Source organism: Pristiophorus japonicus, chromosome 8 (genome assembly GCF_044704955.1).
Source record: "Pristiophorus japonicus isolate sPriJap1 chromosome 8, sPriJap1.hap1, whole genome shotgun sequence".
NCBI classification, from domain to species: domain Eukaryota; kingdom Metazoa; phylum Chordata; class Chondrichthyes; family Pristiophoridae; genus Pristiophorus; species Pristiophorus japonicus.
The window spans coordinates 21,605,145-21,617,531 of NC_091984.1; positions in this window are offsets into that span (position 1 = coordinate 21,605,145).

Below are 12,387 nucleotides of genomic sequence, written 5' to 3' on the forward strand. Positions count from 1 at the left end.
GTGCTAGGTATGACTCCAGCCAGTGGTGCGTTTTCTCCCTGACTCCCATTGACTTCAGTTTTTCTAGGGCTTCTTGGTGTCACACTCAGTCAAATGCTGCCTTGATGTCAAGGGCAGTCACTCACCTCACCTCTGGAATTCAGCTCTTTTGTCTATGTTTGGACCAAGGCTGTAATGAGGTCTGGAGCTGAGTGGTTCTGGCAGAACCCAAACTGAGCATCGGTGAGCAGATTATTAGTGAGTAAGTACCGCTTGATAGCATTGTCGATGACACCTTCCATTACTTTACTGATGAATGAGAGTAGACTGATGGGGTGGTAATTGTACAGATTGGATTTATCCTGCTTTTTGTGGACAGGACATACCTGGGCAATTTTCCACATTGTCGGAAAGCTGCCAGTGTTGCAACTGTACTGGAACAGCTTGGCTAGAGGCACGGCTAGTTCTGGAGCACAGGTCTTCAGCACAACAGCCGAGATGTTGCCTTGGCGGTATCCAGTGCGCTCCGGGGAGGAGTAGAAGGTGTGTTGGTTTCTGGGAGATGTTCTTACGTCTTGAAGTACCATGGCTTCCAGTGTTTGGAGAATTGGGACAGATATAGCAGGAGTGTAGAACTGGTGGGAGGATGGTGCTGGGGTGTGACTGTTGGTGGGATAGTGGTCTCAGAGTTAGGATACACTGGAATGAGGTGGCAGAGTATGGGTTTATTGAGAGAGGGATTTCTGTAATTGGGAAGGCTGGGATGTGTATCCGTTGGGTCTGGAAAAATTGGAAAGTAGTTGTAATATCTAGGAAGGCTGAGAGTGCTGTGTCAAGTAAGGGCAGCAATGGAGGTTGATGGGGTTTGCGAGCAGCAGACAAAGTGGTGAGCTCGGCAAGCATTTGATTCATGAGTGTGGGATGGAGGCCTGGGATCATTGCTGGGGGACTGGGGTGGAGGTGGTGTCACAGGGTATGGGAGAAGGGAGGTTGGTTGAACAGTGCAGAGATTCTGGATAGAGGGGGCCCCAGGGGCTGGGATGAATGGGGAGTGGTCTTGATTTCCAGGTGGATTAAGTGGGTGGAATCTAGTGGGGGCTCTAGTATGTGGTAACATTCAGAACTTTCTGCGATCTGGTAGTATTTTTGCGAGGGGCAGGAATCAGGAAGAATAAAGGCTGTAAGCCTTGATGGGGTCATGTTTTCCCCTAAAAATTCTCCATGAATGCTTCCTGGCACTATTCATGTTGTTTAAAGCGCTTATGTAATAAATGTCAACTGTACGTCTGCAATTACAGTATAAGAACATTAAACACTTCAATTAACTAAGGCACCGCTCCCTGCTGATTGCTGAGAGAGCCTCATCCCCTTGAGCACCACCCTCCTGCTCCCAAGAAAAATACAATATCTGCATTCTCAGCCTTGACGTGGAAACCGGCCTTAAGTTCCTTAAAACACTAATTGCATTTTTACTATCTTAAAAAGAAGCAGGATCAATATTCCTGCTATATCGGTACTAGCACACTCGCTTTTGAGTCAGAAGGTCATGGTTCAAGCCCAACTTCAAGACTTGAGCACATAATCTAGGTTGGCACTTCAGTGCAGTAATGGGGGAGTGCTTTATTGTTGAAGGTGCCGCCTTTCGAATGAGACAATAAACCGAGGTCTCAGGTGAACATAAAGTATCCCATGGAACCAATATAAAGAACAACAGAGGAGTTCTCCTTGTGCCTAGCTAACTTTTATCCCTCAACCAACATCATCAATATTAACTGGTCATTATCTCATTGCTCATAACATTAGGAATAACAATTCTATTGCCACCTGGATGTCTAGGGACTTACAGGGGAGGATAAAGAAAAAACGGAAAGCTTATGTCATATACCGACAGCTAAATACTGTAGGATCTCTGGAGGAATATAGAAAGTTCAGAGGTGAAATTAAAAAGGATATTAGGAATGCTAAGAGAGAGCATGAACAATTCTTGGCAAGTAAAATCAAGGAAAACCCAAAGATGTTCTATAAATATATTAAGAGCAAAAGGATAACTAAAGAAAGGGTAGGACCTATTAGAGACCATGAGGGTAATCTGTGTGTGGAGGTGGAAGATATGAATACTTTGCGTCTGTTTTCACAAAGGAAAGGGGCAATGTTGATACTGCTAGCGAGGAGGAGTGTGAAATTCTGAACAAAATAGACATAGTGAGAGAGGTGGTATTGGGGTGTTTGGCAGCTTTGAAAGTGGATAAGTCTCCAGGCCCAGATGAAATATATCTCAGGCTGTTGAGCAAAGCAAGAGAGGAAATAGCAGAGGCTTTGACCATCATTTTCCAGTCCTCTTTGGATTCAGGCATGGTGCTGGAGGACTGGAGGGCTGCTTATGTGGTACCCTTGTTTAAGAAGGGATAGGCCGAGTAATTACAGACATGTCGGCCTAACTTCAGTGGTGGGAAAATTATTGGAAAAAACTCCTGAAGGACAGGATCAATCTACATTTAGTAAGGAAAGGATTAATCAGGGACAGTCAGCACAGATTTGTTAAGGGAAGATCATGTTTGATTAACCTGATTGAATTTTTCGAGGAGGTAACCAGGAGGGTCGATGAGAGTAGTGCATATGATATAGTAAATATGGACTTTAGCAAAGCTTTTGATAAGGTCCCACATGGCAGACTGGTCACAATGGTAAAAGCCCATGGGATCCAGGGCAAAGTGCTGAATTGGATCCAAAATTAGCTTAGAACATAAGAACATAAGAAATAGGAGCAGGAGTAATACGGCCCCTCGAGCCTGCCCTGGCATTTAATATGATCATGGTTGATCCGATCATGGACGCAGGTCCACTTCCCTGCCCGCTCCCCATAACCCCTTATCATTTAAGAAACTGTCTATTTCTGTCTTAAATTTATTTAATACCTCAGCTTCCACAGCTCTCTGAGGCAGCAAATTCCACAGATTTACAACCCTCTGAGAGAAGAAATTTCTCCTCATCTCAGTTTTAAATGGGCGGCCTTATATTCTAAGATCGTGTCCTCTAGTTCTAGTCTCCCCTATCAGTGGAAACTTCCTCTCTGTATCCACCTTGTCAAGCCCCCTCATACTCTTATACGTTTCAATAAGATCACCTCTCATTCTTCTGAATTCCAATGAGTCGAGGCCCAACCAACTCAACCTTTCCTCATAAGTTAATCTTCTCATCTCCGAAATCAACCGAGTGAACCTTCTCTGAACTGCCTCCACAGCAAGTATATCCTTTCATAAATATGGAAACCAAAACTGCACGCAGTATTCCAGGTGTGGCCTCACCAATATCCTGCATAACTGTAGCAAGACTTCCCTGCTTTTATACTCCATCCCCTTTTCAATAAAGGCCAAGATTCCATTGGCCTTCCTGATCACTTGCTGTACCTGCATACTATCCTTTTGTGTTTCATGAACAAGTACCCCCAGGTTTGCTGTACTGCAGCACTTTGCAATCTTTCTCCACTTAAATAATAACTTGCTCTTTGATTTTTTTCTGCCAAAGTGCATGACCTCACACTTTCCAACATTATACTCCATCTGCCAAATTTTTGGCCACTCACTTAGCCTGCCTATGTCCTTTTGCGGATTTTTTGTGTCCTCCTCAAACACTGCTTTTCCTCCCATCTTTGTATCATCAGCAAACTTGGCTACATTACACTTGGTCCCTTCTTCCAAGTCGTTACTATAGATTGTAAATAGTTGGGGTCCCAGCACTGATCCCTGCGGCACCCCACTAGTTACTGATTGTCAACCACAAAATGAATCATTTATCCCGACTCTCTGTTTTCTGTTCGTTAACCAATCCTCATCCATGCTAATATATTACCCCTAACCCCGTGAACTTTTATCTTGTGCAGTAACCTTTTTTGTGGCATCTTGTCAAATACCTTTTGGAAGTCCAAGTACATCACATCCACTGGTTCCCATTTATCCACCCTGTTCGTTACATCCTCAAAAGAATTCCAGCAAATTTGTCAAACATGACTTCCCCTTCATAAATCCATGCTGACTCTGCCTGACCAAATTTTGCTTTTCCAAATGTCCTGCTACTGCCTCTTTAATAATGGACTCCAACATTTTCCCAACCACAGATGTTAGGCTAACTGGTCTATAGTTTTCTGCTTTTCGTCTGCCTCCTTTTTTAAAATAAGGGCGTTACATTTGCAGCTTTCCAATCTGCTGAGACCACCCCAGAATTCAGGGAATTTTGATAAGTTGCAACCAATGCATCCAAAATCCCTGCCGCTACTTTTCTTAAGACCCATGGATGCAAGCCATCAGGTCCATGGGATTTATCTGCCTTTAGTCCCATTATCTTACTGAGTACCACCAACTTAATGATGGTGATTGTGTTAAGGTCCTCCCCCACACCCGTCCGCCCGCCCCCCCCCCATAGCCCCTTGACTATCCACTGTCGGAATATTGTTAGTGTCCTCTACCGTAAAGACTCATACAAAATATTTGTTCAGAGTTTCTGCCATCTCCATGTTCTCCATTACTAATTCCCCGGTCTCGTCCTCTAAGGGACCAACATTCACTTTAGCCACCGTTTTCCTTTTTATATACCTGTAGAAACTCTTGCTATCTGTTTTTATATTTTGTGCTGGTTTACTTTCATAGTCTATCTTCCCTTTCTTCATTTTTTTTTAGTCATTCTTTGCTGGCTTTTATAAGCTTCCCAATCTTCTGTCCTCCGACTAGTTTTGGCCACTTTGTATGCCCTTGTTTTTAATTTATTTCTTCAGTTAACCATGGATGGCTATCTTTTCTCTTACATCCTTTCCTCCTCACTGGAATATATTTTTCTTGAGAGTTGTGAAATATCTTAAATGTACACCACTCTTCATCAACCGTCCTACATTTTAATCTATTTTCCCAGTCCACTTTAGCCAACTCTGCCCTCATACCTTCATAGTCTCCTTTATTTAAGTTTAGTACGCTGGTTAGAGATCCAACTTTCTCACCTCCATCTGAATTTAAAATTAAATCTTGCTATGATCATTCATTCCAAGGGGATCCTTCACTAGGAGATTGTTTATTAATCCTGTCTCATTACACAGGACCAGATCTAAGATAGCCTACCCCATCGTTGGATCCGTTACCGAGAACCCGTCCCTTATGCACTCTATGACCTTTTCCTCAAGGCTACCCTGAGGTAGAGGTAGGAAGTAAAGGGTACTGGTTGATGGATGTTTTTGTGAATGGAAGGATGTTTCCAGTGGGGTTCTGCCGGGCTCAGAACTGGGTCCCTTGCTTTTTGTGGTATACATCAATGATCTAGATTTGAATACAGGGGGTTATGATTAAAAAATTTGCAGATGACACTAAAATTGGCTGTGTGGTTAATAATGAACAGGAAAGTCATGGCCTGCAGGAGGATATCAATCTACAGGTCAGGTGGGCAGAACAGTGGCAAATGGAATTTAATTCAGAGAAGTGTGAAGTAACGCACTTGGGGAGGGCTAATAAGGAAAGGGTAAGCCACTTAGAAGTGTAGATGGCCAAAGGGACTTTGGAGTGCTTGTCGACAGATCCCTGAAAATAGCAGGCCAGGTGGATAAGGTGGTTAAGAAGGCATATGGAATGTTTGCCTTTATTGGCCAAGCCATAGAATACAAGATGAGAAGGAAAGATTGCAAAAGAAGGGATAATCATCCGTGGCTAACTAAGGATATAAGGGATGGTATCAAATTGAAAACAAGGGCATACAATGTGGCCAAGACTAGTGGATTGGGAAATTTTTAAAAGCCAGCAAAGAACAACTAAAAAAATGATACAGAGAGAGAAGATAGATTATGAAAGTAAACTAGCACGAAATACAAAAACAGATAGTATCATGTATCTTTCATTATTATATATAGCTGTATCCCAACATGCTATACATGACTGTAATAAGATATGACCTGTAACCACCAGCATACCTTACCACCAGGGGTGCACTTTCAAGAGTCAGGTATATAAGCACAGGTCTCAGGCAGGTGCAGCATTCCAGAGCTGTGAAATAAAGGTGCAGGTCCAGAGTGACCTTGACTTCAGTACATGCCTCGTGTGAATCTGTACTGAGGGGACAGGACTTTACAGTGGCGACGGGTTACGGGATTACAGAATCCACAGAATGGCGAACAACGGATCAGATGAAAAGTACAACACGGGAGACAATTGGGAGGACTTTAAAGAAAGGCTCCAGCAAAGCTTTGTAACCAAAGACTGGTTATGCGACGATAAGGCAGACAAGAGAAGAGCCCATCTCTTGACCAGCTGTGGCTCGAAAACATACGCTTTAATGAAGGATCTGTTGGCACCCGAGAAACCAGCAAGCAAGTCGTTTGAAGAATTGAGCACACTGGTAAGAGACCACCTGAAGCCAGCGAGCAGCCTACACATGGCCAGACACAGGTTCTACAACTACAGACGCTGTGCGGGCCAGAGCATACCCGACTTCGTGGCGGAACTTCGGAGGTTGGCCAGTTTATGTGAGTTCTCCGATGAACTGAGGAGAGAAATGCTGAGAGACTTTTTCATTGAAGGAATAGGCCATGCAGGCATATTCCGAAAGCTCATAGAGACCAAGAACCTGACCTTAGAGGCAGCAGCACTGGTTGCACAGACATACTTGGTAGGGGAAGAAGAAACGAGATTGATTTACAATGCAGGTACGAAAACTAACGAAATATTGTAACAAGAAGTTCACAGCACTAAACAAGCTGCTACCCCCACACACAGACAAAACTGGGAGAACAGGCTCTCGACAGCAGGCAGAAGCCATCAAGGGCCACAGGAATGGCCGTTCACACCTCATCAACGCACAATGCGAGCAATCAACTACAAACTGAGAGAAGCTCAAGAGAGATCAGCCAGACGCAGCTCATTCTTTGAGAACACTTTAAACAATAGAACAGGTCTGTGCTGGAGGTGTGGGGGTGGGCACTCGTCAAGGGGATGTCGATTTCAGCAGGCTGTTTGCAGAAATTGTGAATATACAGGGCATTTGGCCCGCATGTGCAAAAAAACGGCAGCTCGGCTGGTATACGAATCGGATGGGCCGGAAAGCGGACCAGAAGATGGTGGGGACAGTACCCGGGACACCGATGTACAGCGGGTCAACACAATCAATTGCCGCTGCTCCTACAACAGGACGCCTCCTATAATGATGAGGGTCCTACTCAACGGGATATCTGTCAACATGGAGCTGGATACAGGAGCGAGTCAATCTCTCATGGGCGCTCAACAATTTGAACGACTGTGGCCGCATAAAAGAGACAGACCAAAACTCACAAGGGTCGACACCACACTAAGGACCTATACCAAAGAAATCATACCAGTCCTCGGCAGCGCCATGCTCTCTGTCACACACAAAGGGACAGTGAACCGACTTCCCCTGTGGATTGTCCCCGGAGAGCCCCCAGCACTGCTGGGGAGAAGCTGGCTGGCAAAACTAAACTGGAAATGGGATGATCTCCATGCCATGTCATTAGAGGAACGGACCTCCTGCTCAACAGTTATAAAGTGATTTGAACATCTCTTTCAGCCAGGTGTGGGCACTTTCAAAGAGGCCAAAGTCAAAATTTACATCACACAGGATGCGAGACCGGTCCATCACAAGGCCAGAGCTGTACCCTGTGTGATGAGGGAAAAGATTGAACACAAACTAGACAGGCTTCTGCGGGACGGCATTATATCACCTGTGGAATTTAGCGACTGGGCAAGTCCCATCGACCCAGTCATGAAGCCTGATGGATCCATACGAATCTGTGGGGACTACAAATCTACCATAAACAGAGTCTCCCGACAGGACCAGTACCCACTGCCCAGAGCGGAGGACTTACTTGCCACATTGGCTGGAGGTAAACTTTTCTCAAAATTATACCTCACATCTGTGTATATGACGCAAGAATTGACCGAGAAATCCAAGCTACTCACCACCATCAACACACATCGAGGCCTTTTCATGTACAATCGATGCCCATTCGGCATCAGGTCGGCAGCTGCCATATTCCAGCGCAACATGGAGAGTCTGCTCAAGTCTATCCCGGGGACGGTTGTATTTCAAGACAACATACTTATCACGGGCAGGGACACCGACTCCCATCTCCGTAATTTGGAGGAATTACTAAAGCTGTTGGATCGGGTAGGCTTACGAGTCAAGAAATCCAAGGGCCTGTTTCTCGCACCCGAGGTTGAATTTTTGGGCAGAAGGATTGCCGCTGATGGAATCTGCCCAACAGAGTCCAAAACAGAAGCAATTCGCCTGGCACCCAGGCCCCGGAATGTCTCAGAACTGCGTGCCTTTCTCGGGCTACTCAATTACTTTGGGAACTTTATGCAGAACTTAAGCATGCTGCTGGAGCCTCTCCACGTGCTACTCAGGAAGGGGTGTGATTGGTTGTGGGGGGATGCCCAGGAACGTGCCTTCAATAAGGCACGCAACCTTCTGTGTTCCAACAGTGTTTTGACTTTCTTTGACCCAGGTAAAAAGCTAGTTCTCACATGCGATGCGTCAGCGTATGGGGTCGGGTGCGTTTTGCAACATAGTGCGGGCAAATTACAACCCATAGCTTATGCCTCCAGGTCACTTTCGTGGGCGGAGCACGGGTTCGGAATGGTAGAGAAGGAGGCGCTCGCGTGCGTGTACGGTGTCAAAAAGATGCACCAATACCTTTTCGGGGCCAAGTTCGCGTTAGAAACCGACCACAAGCCCCTCACGTCCCTCCTATCCGAGAGCAAGGCAATAAACGGCAACACCTCAGCGCGAATTCAACGGTGGGCACTCATGCTGGCGTCCTACGACTATACCATAAGGCACAGACCAGGCACAGACAACTGTGCCGATGCGCTCAGCAGGCTAACCCTGGCGACCACGGAAGGGTCTGACGAACGAATAAGAGATAGTCATTGCAATCAATGACTTTGAGTCCACAGGTTCGCCCATGACGGCTCGCTAAATCAGAGCCTGGACGGCCAGCGACCCCACGTTATCCTTAGTAAAAAGATGTGACCTAACCGGTGACTGGGCAGAGGCTCGCAATGCCTGCCCCGAGGAATTAAAACCCTTTCACAGGCGCATGCATGAGCTATCACTACAAGCAGACTGCCTGATGTGGGACAGCCGAGTAGTCATGCCTCTGCGAGGCAGAGAGGCATTTGTCCGGGAGCTCCACCGCGAGCACCCGGGGATCGTTCTCATGAAGGCCATAGCCAGATCCCACGTCTGGTGGCCTGGTATTGACGCGGACTTGGAGCTCTGTGTCCGAAGGTGCACCATTTGTGCCCAACTCAGCAATGCCACCAGGGAGGCTCCACTGAGCCCCTGGCCCTGGCCTACCAAACCGTGGTCGCGGGTGCACGTAGATTATGCGGGCCCATTCATGGGCAAAATGTTCCTCGTAGTTGTAGATGCATTTTCAAAGTGGATCGAATGCACCATTTTAAACTCGAGCACAACCTCCACCACTGTGGAGAGCCTCGCAACCATGTTTGCAACGCACGGAATCCCTGACATATTGGTCAGTGACAATGGTCCATGCTTCACCAGCGCAGAATTCCAAGACTTTATAATTGACCACGGCATAAATCACATCAAGACGGCACCGTTCAAGCCGGCCTCCAATGGCCAGGTGGAGAGAGCAGTGCAAATCATTAAACAAGGCATGCTTAAAATCCAAGGTCCCACGCTGAAGGGTCGCCTGTCGCAATTGCTGCTGGCATACAGATCTCGTCCGCACTCACTGACAGGGATCCCCCCCGCACAACTGTTGATGAAAAGGACTTTAAAAATAAGGCTCTCATTAATCCTCCCAGACATGCACGAAATCGTTAAGGCAAAGCGCCGTAAGCTGACTGAGTACCATGACAGAAATTCGAGGGGGAGATGGAATGAGATAGGGGACAAAGTGTTTGTACTAAACTATGGCAGGGGTCCCAAATGGCTTGCAGGGACAGTAACGGGCAAGGAAGGAAACAGGCTACTGGTAGTACAAATGGCAAAACCTGCCGGAGGCATGTAGACCAAGTCAAAAGCAGATTTACCAACAACACTGTGGAACCAGAGGCAGACTACAATGTGGAACTCGCACCACACCTGGTGGACAGACAGAGGGAACAACCTGAGGAAAGGTCAATCCCAACAGACAGCCCAGGCGAGTCAACAACAATCACACCAATCGAAACAGACAGCCCAGGCGAGATACCAGCAACCACACCCAAAGAAAAACAGACACCAAGGCAAACAACTGAACCACAACTCAGACGCTCCACGCGAGAGCGTAGACCACCTGAGAGACTGAACCTATAAAGACAATAAGACCTTGGGGGAGGGTGATGTCATGTATCTTACATTATTATATATAACTGTATCCTAACATGCTATACATGACTGTAATAAGACATGACCTGCAACCACCAGCATACCTTACCACCAGGGGTGTACTTGCAAGAGACAGGTATATAAGGACAGGTCTCAGGCAAATGCAGCATTCCAGAGCTGTGAAATAAAGGCGCAGGTCCAGAGTGACCTTGACTTCACTACATGCCTCATGTGAATCTGTACTGAGGGGACAGGACTTTACAAATAGTAAGAGTTTCAACAGGTACATAAAAAGGAAAAGAGTGTCTAAAGTGAATGTGGGTCCCCTCGAGGATGAGACTGGGGAATTAATAATGGAGAACAGGGAAATGGCAGAGACGTTGAACAAATATTTTCTGTCGGTTTTCATGGTAGAAGACACTAAAAACATCCCAATAGTGGATAATCAAGGGGCTTTAGGGATGGAGGAACTTAATATAATCACTATCATTGATGAAGTAGTACTTGGTAAAATAATGGGACTAAAGACGGACAAGTCCCCTGGACCTGATGGCCTGCATCCTAGGGTCTTAAAAGAAGTGGCTGTAGAGATAGTGGATGCATTGGTTGTAATCTACCACAATTCCCTGGATTCTGGGGCAGTCCCAGCGGATTGGAAAACTGCAAATGTAACGGCCCTACTTAAAAAAGGAGGCAGACAAAAACCAGGAAACTATCGACCAGTTAGCCTAACATCTGTCGTTGGGAAAATGCTGGAGTCCATTATTAAGGAAGCAGTAGTGGGACATTTGGAAAAGCATAATTCAATCAAACAGTGTCAGCATGGTTTTATGAAAGGGAAATCATGTTTGACAAATTTGCTGGAGTTCTTTGAGAATGTAACGAGCAGGGTAGATAAGGGGGAACCCATGGATGTGGTGTATTTGGATTTCCAGAAGGCATTCGATAAGATGCCACATAAGGGGTTACTGCACAAGATAAAAGCTCACGGGGTTGGGAGTAATATATTAACATGGATAGAGGATTGACTAACTAACAGAAAACAGAGAGTCGGGATAAATGGGTCATTTTCCGGTTGGCAAACAGTGACTAGTGGGCTGCCGCAGGGATCGGTGCTGGGTCCTCAACTATTTACAATCTATATTAATGACTTGGATGAAGGGACCGAGTGTAATGTAGCCAAGTTTGCTGATGATGCAAAGATGGGTGGGAAAGCAAATTGTGAGGAGGACACAAATAATCTGCAAAAGGATATAGACAGGCTAAGTGAGTGGGCAAAAATTTGGCAGACGGAATATAATGTAGGGAAATATGAGGTTATCCACTTTGGCAGAAATAATAGAAAAGCAAATTATAATTTAAATCGAGAAAAATTACACAGTGCTGCAGTACAGAGGGACCTGGGGGTCTTTGTGCATGAAACACAAAAATTTAATATGCAGATATAGCAAGTAATCAGGAAAGAAAATGGAATGGTGGTCTTTATTGCAAGTGGGATAGAAGTCCTGCTACAACTGTACAGGGTATTGGTAAGGCCACACCTGGAGTACTGCATACAGTTTTGGTCTCCATATTTAAGTTAGCATATATTTGCATTGGAGGCTGTTCAGAGAAGGTTCACTAGATTGATTCCGGAGATGAGGGGGTTGACTTATGAAGATAGGTTGAGTAGGTTGGGCCTATACACATTGGAGTTCAGAAGAATGAGAGGTAATCTTATTGAAACATAGAAGATAATGAGTAGGCTCGACAAGGTGCATGCAGGGAGGATATTTTCACTCATAGGGGAAATTAAAACTGGGGACATAGTCTCAGAATAAGGGGCTGCCCATTTAAAACTGAGATGAGGAGAAATTTCTTCTCTCAGAAAGTTTTAAATCTGTGGAATTCTCTGCCCCAGAGAGCTGTGAGTGCTGGGTCATTGAATATATTTAAGGCGGCGATAGACAGATCTTTGAGCGATAGGGAGTAAAAGGTTATGGGGAGCGGGCAGGGAAGTGGAGCTGAGTCCATGATCAGATCAGTCGTGATCTTATTAAATGGCGGAGCAGGCTCGAGGGGCCAAATGGCCTACTCCTGCTC